This window comes from Miscanthus floridulus, chromosome 18, assembly GCF_019320115.1.
Source record: "Miscanthus floridulus cultivar M001 chromosome 18, ASM1932011v1, whole genome shotgun sequence".
Lineage (NCBI taxonomy): Eukaryota > Viridiplantae > Streptophyta > Magnoliopsida > Poales > Poaceae > Miscanthus > Miscanthus floridulus.
In genome coordinates this window covers 92,273,237-92,283,082 of record NC_089597.1, presented here as the reverse complement: position 1 = coordinate 92,283,082, position 9,846 = coordinate 92,273,237, and the positions used below count along the sequence as shown (strand labels likewise).

Sequence of the window (9,846 nt, the reverse complement as noted above, 5' to 3'; positions counted from 1 at the left end):
ATCGAAATCAAGGGTGGGATATCTTCAGCCTGATCTTTTTCTTAAAAACCACATGATTGGTCTATCGTCACTTATATTAGGTATAGACTAGCTTGTAGAAGACTAGTGCATGAGATATTTGAAGATATTTACGATAACTGTAACACATTGGAAGTCATCTTTCCCTGATCCGTAAAAAGGGAAAAACAGACAATACACAGCATCAATCTCTGCTCAGAAACCCTATAAAAGTTAGTGGTTAGTGGGTTACAAATACAAATATAGCAGATGCGCCACCAACACAATTCACTTTATCTCATCTCTCAACAATGGCAATGTTCTTACTCCTCTCTAGAATTATTGTCCTTCCTCTCCTACTGCTGGTAACCACCTCCACGAATCGCAAGCCATACTGCAATCGAAACTCGCTCCCTCCTTCACCATGGCCATGTCTCCCGCTCATAGGCAATCTCTTCTGCCACCCTCCCACTGTCACTTCCCTCACCGAGGCTCTTCGTCGTCTCCACGCTGCTCATGGACCGGTCGTCTCCCTCTGGGTCGGCAGCAAGCCAGCCATATTCATCTCCTGCCATGATCTCGCGCACCGCGCCCTCGTGCACATGGGCACCACCTTCGCGTACCGCCCGACATTATGGTACACCGGACTTAACAGCCATGGCGTGAACAGCGCCACCTACGGCATCCGCTGGGGCCTTCTCCGCCGCAACCTCAGCTCGCACCACGGGGCAGCGCATGTCAAGGATGTGCTCCGGTCGTCCGGCGATAGGTTCGTCAAGGTCCTCGAGTCGGCAGCAGCAGGGGAGGACGACGCGCGCATCGTTGCCCCATTGGAGACGTTCCGGCATGCCGTCTTCGGCTTCTTCGCCGCGCTTTGCTTCGGCGAAGGGGTCGAGGAAGACATGCTCGGACGTCTGAGAGACCTGCATGCCGAGATCATATCGCTCATCGTCGAGCTAGACGCGTTCCACCTTATGCCTGCATTCCTCCAGGTCATATGCTATTTTCCCAGGTGGCTGAAGCTCTTGAACGCTCAAAGGAGGCACCATGTTCTCGTGACCACTATCATCAGTGCTTGCCGAACAAGGAGAGAGGAGGTTGTTGGACATGGCGCTGCAGAGCCTCGATGCTACGTGGATACCCTTCTAGGGCTTGAACTCGGAGAAGATGAGATGGTGAGCCTGTGCTGGGAGTGTTAGACCTCAGCCGGTGTTCTTGACTCCCGGCGAGGCTGCAATCACAAACAGAAAACGCTGCTAAGTTGTTCGCAGCACCAAACTCTGTGTCCAAGTGATTACATTGAGTTTCTGTGTTGTGCTCGCTTTCACGTTTGTGATTGCAGCCTCGCCGGGAGTCAAGAACACCGGCTGGATGGTGAGTCCGTGGAGGACTTTGCCCTGCGGCTAACTAACCTTGTGCAGCGCCTCGCCATTCTCGGTGGCCCGGAGCCGTAGCCTAAGGTGGTGGCCAAGTACATACGTGTCGCTCGACCGAGGTACAGGCAGCTCGTCGTCTCCATCGAGACGCTCCTCGACATCGACTCGCTGTCCACCGAGGAAGTCACCGGCAGGCTCAAGGCGGCGACGGACGACGAACCTTCTCTGGCGCAGGACGTCTCCGGCAAGCTTCTCCTTACGGAGGAGCAGTGGCTGGAACGATACAAGGCGAAGGAGAAGCATCGCCGCAGGGGACGCGGTCGTGGTTCCGGCAGCGGAGACTCGCGGGCCGCTGGAGGTGAAGGCCGGCCCAACGAACCCTGCGGCAACTGCGGCAAGAAGGGCCATTTGGCTAAAGACTGCCGTGGTAAGAAAAAGGTGGACCAGGCCCATGTGGCCCAGGACGACGAGCCCACTTTGCTCCAGGTTGTGAGATGTGAGCAGGAGGAGGGGATTCATCCCCAAATCGAGCAGCCGCCACCGCCGCAGGAGTCGGAGCCGGCGAAGCCGCGAGCGATTCCGCCATCGATTCAGACCGACGGCCAGCTGCACTTCGTCGAGAAAAAGGTCTTCGCCGCCTTCAGCGAATCCGACGACCAGGACCCGAAGCGATGGGTCCTGAACACCGGAGCCTCAAACCATATGTTCGGGGCACGGACGGCGTTCTGCAACATCGACACCGGCGTCTCCGGCTCGGTGCGCTTTGGCGATGGCTCCGTCGCGTGCATCGAGGGCATCGGCACCGTTATGCTCGCCTGCAAGAACGGGGAGCATCACGCCATCACCAATGTGTACTATCTACCCTGACTCACCGCCAATATCATCTCCGTCGGGCAGCTCGATGAGACGGGCTACCAGGTGCTGATCGAGGGCAGGGTGATGCGCGTGCGAGATGAGGAGCGCCGACTGCTCGCCAAGATTCACCGCAACCCGGGACGGCTGTACGTGCTCAACGTCGACATTGCACAACCAGTCTGTCTCGCGGCGCGCGGCGAAGAAGAAGCATGGGTGTGGCACGCCAGGTTCGGCCACCTCCACTTCTGAGCTCTGCGGAAGATGGGGCGCAACGGACTCGTTCGAGGCATGCCCCTGCTGACACAGGTCGAGTAGGTGTGCGACGCCTGCCTCGCCGGCAAGCACCGGCGGACGCTGTTCCCACAGAGCGCGCTGGGACGCTCGAACGAACCTCTGCAACTTCTCCACGGCGACCTCTGCGGACCCATTTTGCCCCCAACACCGAGTGGAAATCGGTATTTCTTACTGCTCGTCGATGACTACTCACGTTATATGTGGCTCTGCCTCCTTCGTTCCAAGGACGCTGCTCCATCAGCGATCAAGCGCGTTCAGGCGGCGACGGAACGCAAGAGAGGGAAGAAGCTGTTGTCCCTGCAGACTGACCGTGGTGGTGAATTCACCGCGGCAGACCTTGCTGTGTACTACGCCGAGCTCGGGGTTCACCGCCAACTCACGGCGCCATACTCACCACAGCAAAATGGTGTCGTGGAGCGGCGGAACCAAACCGTTGTTGGTACCGCGTGCAGCATGCTCAAGGCGAAGCACCTACCAGGCATGTTCTGGGGGGAGGCGGTGACAACCGCGGTGTACCTCCTGAACCGTTCGTCGTCGAAGAGCATCGGCAGGAAGACTCCATACGAGCTGTGGACTGGGAACAAGCCGGGGGTTCAACATCTTCGCACGTTCGGGTGTGTCGCCCACGTAAAGGTGACCACGCCGAACCTGAAGAAATTCGACAACCGCAGCCGCAAGATGATCTTCGTCGGCTACGAGCCCGGGTCCAAGGCATACCGGGCTTATGATCCTACGTCGAGGCGCATCCACATCAGCCGCGACATTGTCTTCGATGAAGGCGCACAGTGGAGCTGGTCGGGTGAACATGGTGGGGAGCTCATGGACTTCACCGTCGAAGAGCCCTCCTAGTCCGGACCAGGGGTTGTCACCACCACGACATCGACTTCAGCGAGTGCCTCTGCGTCAACTTTAGGCACCTCCACACAGGTCCACGACATCTCGCCAGCGCCTGCATCCCCGACGTACGCCGCACCAGTCCATGGCGCTGGGAGCGCGACGCCCAGTACGACGTCGCCCGTGTTCGTCTCTCCACCAGGCACGGGCGTGTCGGAGCACCTGGATGCCGACCACGACAGCAACGTACCTCTGCGCTATCGAGCAGTGGACAACATCCTGGGGCCAGCCACACATCCTGGGCTGGCTGCACGGGAGTTGGAGGATCAGCTGCTGCTGGCCAGCGAAGCTGAACCGACGTCATTCCAGGAAGCAATGGAGCAGGAGAACTGGCGCCATGCCATGCTTGACGAGTTCACCTCAATTGAGGCGAACGACACCTGGGAGCTCATCGACCCTGTCCCTGGTGTGCGCCCCATAGGCCTCAAGTGGGTCTACAAGACGAAGCGAGATGAAGCCGGTCTGATCACCAAGTTCAAAGCCCGCCTTGTTGCAAAGGGCTATGTCCAGCGCCAGGGGATCGATTTTGATGAAGTGTTCGCCCCGGTGGCTAGACTTGAGTCCGTGAGACTTCTGCTTGCGCTTGCTGCGAGCGAGGGGTGGACTGTCCATCACATGGACGTGAAGTTTGCCTTCCTGAATGGGGAGCTCCTGGAGGACGTCTACGTCGAGCAGCCACCAGGCTTCGTGATGAAGGGCCAAGAACACAAGGTGCTTCACTTGATCAAGGCCCTCTATGGACTCCGCCAAGCCCCTCGTGCATGGTACTCCAAGCTTGATGCATCACTGATTGAGCTGGGGTTCATCCGGAGCACGTCCGAGCATGCTGTATATCTCTGCGGTGCTGGCACAAGACGTCTCATCGTGGGAGTTTACGTGGATGATTTGGTGATCACCGGTGGCAGTCCACAAGACATCAGCTCCTTCAAGGAGGAGATGAAGGCAACTTTCAAGATGAGTGACCTTGGTCCGCTGCGCTACTACCTTGGTCTGGAGGTGACACAGATGGATGATGGGATCACTGTCAGCCAGAGCGCCTATGCTGCAAAAATTCTTCAGAGTGCCGGCCTGACTGGATGCAACCCAAGGCATGCTCCTATGGAACCTCGACTCAAGCTCAGTAAGTCAAGCACTGCTCCTGCTGTTGATGTCACACAATACAGGAGCATAGTTGGTTCCCTCCGGTACTTGGTGAATTCAAGACCAGACCTGGCATTTGCTGTGGGATATGTCAGTCCTTTCATGGAGAACCCAACTACTGAGCACATGGTGGCCGTGAAAAGGGTGCTGAGGTACATTGTTGGGACTCTGCACTTCGGCTACTACTACCAGAGGAAGAAAGAGGCACAACTCATTGGCTACAGTGATGCTGACCTGGCTGGTGACATTGATACAAGGAAAAGCACCACTGGCGTTCTCTTCTTCCTTGGTCCCAGCATCATCACTTGGCAGTCACAAAAGCTAGTGGCATTGTCGTCCTGTGAGGCAGAGTACATAGCTGCTACTACTGCTACTTGCCAGGGTGTTTGGTTGGCCCGGCTCCTTGCTGAACTCAGAGGAGAGCAGACCAGGGCCATCACATTGAAGATTGATAGCGAATCTGCACTTCGGCTGAGTAAGAACCCAATTTTCCATGACCGTAGTAAGCATATCAATGTCAGATACCACTACATACGGGAGTGTGTTGAAGAGAACAAGGTGAAGCTCGAGTCTGTCAGGACGGCTGATGAACTTGCAGACATTCTGACGAAGGCCTTGGGGTGGGATCAGTTCTATGGACTGTGTTGCAGGATCGACGTCATTGATGTACAGACTGTGCGCGAGGATTACTAACAGGGAGTACATGAACGCCGCGGTAAAGACCACGACAACGGCACTCGAGTCGATCATGGCACGCCTTGTCCTCCATCAGGTAACAAAGTAACAAACGTCTACTGAAAAGATAGAAGATGTCATTTTGATTATGCATGATACAAGCATCTTCGTTCCAACCAGGGTTTACAATTTCGGCGAAATATCGCCGAAATTTCCGAAATATCGTCTTTTTCGCTGAGGTCCGAAATTTTTTTTGTATCGGTTAAAATTTTTCGGTTAAATTCATCTTTCACTCTAAAATTACACCAAACCACACTAAAATGACCCTCCATATCATCTAGTCTTATCAAAGCCCTATATTTCTTCAAATTTATTTAATTTTCTCACTCACACATTGGACGGCACTAGTATATGCAGCTCGCCCACCGTCAGCACACTGTATTACCGCGGCTCTACTTCTGTGATATATTATGTTATTTCGTCGATGTTATATAAATTTATGATGGATGATGGATTATAGAGTTTTTCTAGTGAAATGATGCCAAATTTGTTTAAAACTCAATTTAAATTTATTTAAATTTGAACCGATATTTTCGAAATTTCCGAAATTTCGTATTTATCGTTGGGGACCGAATTTTTTTTTCTTACCGGTATTGTAAACCCTGGTTCCAACAGGACATCCAGCAAAAGCTGCGAAACGACATCGCTAGGCGAGCCAGCGGCGACCACCACATGATATGTGGTGAGCAGCAGAGGCCATTCGTGGAGGCCGTAGTGCTCGAAGCCCTGCGTCTTCACCCGCCGGCACACTACCTCTTTGGCACACACCACGGACAAGGACGTCTCCCTCGGCAAACACGTGATACCCAAGGGCTTCGTTGTGAACTTCAGTGTGGCTATCATTGGGCGGGATGAGACCTCGTGGACCGACCCCAACGTGTTCAGGTCTGAGCGGTTCATGGAAGGCGGAGAAGGCTCCGGCGTCCACTGTACCAGCGGTGGCGGCAGCAGCAGACCGGAGACAATGCAGATGACACCGTTTGGTGCCGGGCGGAGGGAGTGTCCGGGTGCTGCGGTGGCTATGATGGTGTTGCAGTCATGGATCTTTTACCCGTGTGCCATTACGAAAGATGCTTCAGACCCACGTACCACTAAAAAGTTTGAACGCACTCTGGTGCTATGACGCTAAACTTTCTTGCCTTCTACGTCATTCCGTCCACCTTCTGTTAGGTTTCCACTGTTTGATAGCCCTGATATGCGGGCCCGACCAGTGACGATGCTTAGATACCCTTCTTTCTCTAGCCGGTCGGGCCAAGCCGTAAGTGACCTAGTCACTGTCTTTCTTCTCATCCAAAACCAGGCCTACCACGGTTGCTCGGCAGGCGTGGCCTACGCGAGCGTTAGCGCGTGGCCGACCTCGAGGGCAGCGACGGATGCACGCGGCGAGGCGAGTCCACCCCGAGCCCGATGTTGGACGCGCGTAGCTCGCCGCTGGCCATGTGTGGCTCCTCGGCTCCAGCCGTGCCCCTGCGCGCCCCGCTGCCGGAGCCCGCTGCCTGCGCGACCACGCCGCCAGAGCCTGCGCGGACTTCGCCACGGACCTCGCCCAGCTCGCCGCGGTTGCGGTGTCTCGGTCGCGCACCCCACCACCGGTCGTGCGCCCCGCCGCCGGTTGCGCGCCCCCACCACCATGTGCTCTATCCAGTCCGAACGAGCGAGCGAGTGAAGCCGCCGTGGCCACGCTGCCACCCGCCGCGCAACAGGGAGAAGAGAGAGAGAGAGCAGAGTCACGGGGCACGGCAGCGCCGCCGCAACCACCATGGCAGCTCTCTGGAGCTTCACCGTTTTCTAATCCAAGACCATGGGGAGGGAGAGGAGGGCAAGGGGGTTCCGATGGACTACCTACCTTGGTCGATTACAGCTCAGGGATAGAGATCGACAGAGTGCCGCCGCAACCACCATGGCCGGCGAACAGAACTCACAGCACTGTCGTGTTCCATTGCCTGCAGCCATCCTCGGCCCCAACCAAAACCGCTACCGGCTCCGCCTTCTTCTCCTTTGCGCGTGTGCTGCTCCATTCCCCGGGTCGTGGTCGCCGCCATGGGCCACTGCCACCAGGAACCACCGCAGCGCGCGCGGGTGCCCTGGTGCTCGCGCACCACAACATCAGCAATAGGCTAACAAGCGGAGGATCGCACTGCGGATGTGGTGGAAGGAGCAGAGGTTCTGGGTGCCCAACACCCTCGGCTACATCAGCGCCGCCCAGGAGCTGCTCGCTGCGCGCGGCCTAGCGGTCACCGTCGCCGTCCCGTCCTGCAATGCCGCGCTGCTCGCGCCGCTGGTGTGCGCGTGCCACACGTCACCTTCTCCTCCTCCTGTGCGCTCCACCTCGCCATATCGCATGCCCTCTGTGCAGCCCGGCGACGAAGTGTTCGCGGTGGGCCCGCTGTCGGACGCGCGTGGCGTGACCACATCGTCGGGGGGCGACCGCGGTGGGAAGCCCGTGGTGGCCGCGGCGCGGGTGGCCGCGTGGCCGGACGTGTTCCCGGACGGCTCTGTGGTGTACGTCAGCTTCGGGACGCAGCAGGCGCTGTCACCGGCACAGGCGGCGTCCGTGGCAGAGCTGCCGCGTTCATGTGGGCTCGGCTGCATTCGTGTGGGCTCGGCGGAGCTGCTGCGTTCGTGTGGGCTCTGCGGAGCTGTCGCCGGACGCGCTGGCGTGGAGCTCGGCAGCATTCGTGTGGGTGGCGAGGACGGGCACTACGGTGCCGGACGGGTTCGAGACGGGCACGGCGTCGCGTGGGCTGGTGATCCGCGGGTGGGCGCCACAGGTGGAGGTGCTGCGCCACCGCCGTGGGCTGGAACTCGGTGCTAGAGGAGGCCACCGCCGGGGTGGCCATGCTGGCGTGGCCCATGGGCGTCGACTAGTTCATGGATGCACGGCAGCACGGAGGCATGCGGATCTGTGCAGAAGCTGCCCAGCCGATCAGATAGAGGAGAGGGAAAAAATAAAATAAGTGAGGAAGAAAAGAAAATAAATTTCTGAGGGCATTTTAGACTTCTATTTACTGCTGTTTGACACCGTTAGAGGCAAATATGGACAGAATGGCATGGAAGGCAAAAAAAGTTTAGCGTCATGACACCAATATGCGTTCAAACTTTTTTGTGACATGTAGGTCATGACCATTTTTCATAATAGGATACAGGTAAATGGCTCTTTGTTGAGGATCTGGTCATGCGGTTTGAATGGAAACGGGCTACAACTAGTGCCGTGGGGGAATCCGTCGACATGACTGAAAAACTAGGGATTATAACCGAGATGAAGGTGCCATTACAAACTCACTTGGTTGTCAGACAAAATTCGGCTGGCTCAAATATATAAACGAACAACGTACGGTTGGTAGGCTAAACCCGTGCACATACCGCTGTTTGTTTGTTTTTTTCCTTCTGGTATTCTTGAAGAAAACAATGGTATGTGCATAGGTTGTAGCCTACCTGACAATAATTGTAATTGTGTTGTTAATTATTATGCACTTATCTATGTTTTGGTTGTACTCTATAGTATCCCAAATGCTACCTATCTAAGATTTATTTTTTTTGTGAAAGTGCCCACTGTAAGATTAAGAACCCGTGGTAGAGGTCCAGCTCCTCAAAACAACTTTATCTATGACTTCTTTAATGAAATGGTTTTTTTTACCTTCAGCTTCTTTATTTGGAGAAACGTTTGGTAAAACAGTTTCTTCTCCAAGATGAAAATGGTAAAATGTCTTCAGTACCCTTCTATTTTATTATTTTTTTGTTTTTTCCTTTTATTTCTTTGTATTTTCCTTACGGATTTTATCTTTTCTTTATTCTCTCTCCACCTTATCTTTACCCAACACCCATCCTCAATCTCATATGTTCTCTCGACGGCTCACCACCCTCACTGATCTCAGACTTGCCTCAGCGTCCATGGACGACACCGTCTCGGGCTCGCCTATGCTCTGACGACGTCAACGCTCGGGCCCATCTTCTCCACTGAGCAAGCTAGACGCTGAACTCCGCACACGCATTGAGGCTTCTCCACTGCGCAAGTTCTGTCGCCGCACCGAGGAACGGCACCGTTCCACGTTGAGAGATGGACAACGCTCAGACCAGCCTCTGCCTCTCCCTCTGCCCATGTCGAGGGCAATTTCGCCCTAGGCCCGTGGATCGAGGATGAAGCCAGGCGAAGCCACAATTTTTAGCTTCGCATCCCACCTGTTCCTTCTCTCAGTACCATTTACGGTGCTTCACACACGAAGCTGAAACCTCCTGGCGCGATTGGTTGGCGAGGAGGTGAAGTTGTCCATAAAGTTTTGAACAAGCGCTACCAAACACAGCGTAAAAAAACTCTCAAATTACAGGAGTGAACGGTGGCAACGAGCACTCCACCGGTGGGACTTCGAACGTGTCTACCTCCCTTCATAGGTGGGCCCAAAGCTTTGATATTAGATATATAACATGTTGTTGGCGTAAAAGATGGCTACACAAATCGCACGTTGGTGAAGTGTTGTCGAAGATGCAAGCGCCAGATAGTCTATCGTTGCCAGAGATGCCAATGCCGCGATTAAACTATGGAGTTCTCCAACAGTTG

General features: G+C 55.4%; 1 pseudogene; it reads left to right on the top strand.

Moving 5' to 3' along the window:
* Positions 1-314: 314 nt before the first annotated feature.
* On the top strand, positions 315-8,756 carry LOC136522405 (cytochrome P450 89A2-like; annotated as a pseudogene).
* Positions 8,757-9,846: the final 1,090 nt, after the last annotated feature.